Here is a 1,687-nt window from a genome sequence, read left to right as displayed (position 1 = left end):
ACCCATTCATGGTGAAGGACTGAAACCTTCGGGCAGAAATGAAAGACGCGGGAAGGCCTGGAGGGAGCAGTGACCTTGCCCAAGGTCACATGGCTTTTATCCCGAGATTAGAAAGCTGTGCTCGCCCGCCATGCCTGTTCCGATGCCCCTGCCAGCCCCCCTCCACCGCCCTGTCCGGGAAGGGGTATGTCACCAGGAAGGACAAAGAGTCATGGCAAGGGCTTCCTTTGAACTATTCAACAGCCCCGTCCCGCCCTGCCTTAACTGCCACGATGTCATGAAAACAGCAGGTCCTGTAAGCAGGTCGGGTCCTGGGTTCATTGGGTTTATCACAGTGAGCAAGGCGTGGCCGGAGCCGGCTGTAAACTACCTTCTCATGAGACAACACGGACTGCCGAACCCTCACGCGTCAGGCCCGGGGTCGTCAGGGTCACCGTCCATTCCACGCCCCCTTCTGGGTCCCTCCAGGCCACGTGGGCTTCCCAGATTTGGGTTCGTGTGCGTATTCGATTTCTTTATTTTTTTCCTCTTACAATTCAGAGAACTCATTAATTGGACCTTTCAGAATGCAAATTTTTTTCCAGCTATTGAAATGGAAAGTGCCCTTCAAGTTTTTGTTGTAATTTGTAGGTTAAATTGGCGGAAGAGGCAGAGCCGCACCTGGCGAGCTCGTCAAAGCCGCTTCATATCACGGAGGGTGAAGCCGCGCATCCCCCTTCCTCACCCACAGCCAGGGGGGCCCAGACAGAGACCCGCGCTTCCTGGGGACACCGCGTGAAGCCACGTGAGGGAGGAGATGCAACCGGCTGGCAAATCCATCGAAATAATTGCTGAAGACAGGTCACGCGGCAGGCTCTGTGCAGGTGCCCCAAACAACCCGGCCCGCCGTGGTCCGTTTGGGACGTCTCGTGGCTTCTGTCTTCCGTGGGCCTCCTTCCGATTACACTTTTTCATCTTAAAAGTTTCCCCCGGGGAGCCGGGACTGTCGTGGACCATCGAGCGAAGTTAACACCCAGTGTAGACGCTGCCTACAGGTTGGCAGGCGAACCGGCCACGTATCTCCTGTGATCGCTCAGGTAATCCGGTGTCGCAGCGTGGATAATTTCTACGGATGTCTTCGTGCAAGGCGTCAAGAGTCGCTTTCAGTTTTGACGAAATGCGACATAAAATAGGACGACTTTAAAGATCGACTATGCCATAGCAAATGGCCTCCTCTTCCGATTTTTGTGCTTTTACTATACTCAAATAATGTGAAAGAATTAGAAATGACAGCACTCATAGCTCGTTGATTTCTATTTGTTCTAGAAACAGACACTAATTGTTGGTGTCCGTTTACCTCACCGTCACCTGGTGCTGAGCCTTGTCATCAGGCGAAGCCAGCGCCTCGGAGGCTGCGGGCTCGGCCTGGAGCGAGGGGGCCGAGCGGGGGGCGGACGAGGAGAGGGAGGCCGAGGGGCGGTAATTAGCTCTCCTGTACCGCACTATATTTTAATTAACCTGGCAGGTTTTGCAAATGCGGAATTGACGTTTCGGCATCTTTGCCAGGCAGGTGCTTTTCCCTCACTGAGCAGGTCAGTCGCACCCACGTGCTGAGCTGGTTCCCGGATTGATCTCCTGTCCCACCTCTGCGGCCGACGGTGTCCCGGGAACCCAGCCCCTGCCAGAACCTTCCATCCTGAGGCCAGTC

Source organism: Pteropus vampyrus, unplaced genomic scaffold (genome assembly GCF_000151845.1).
Source record: "Pteropus vampyrus isolate Shadow unplaced genomic scaffold, Pvam_2.0 Scaffold188, whole genome shotgun sequence".
Lineage (NCBI taxonomy): Eukaryota > Metazoa > Chordata > Mammalia > Chiroptera > Pteropodidae > Pteropus > Pteropus vampyrus.
This window is presented reverse-complemented; position numbering follows the sequence as displayed.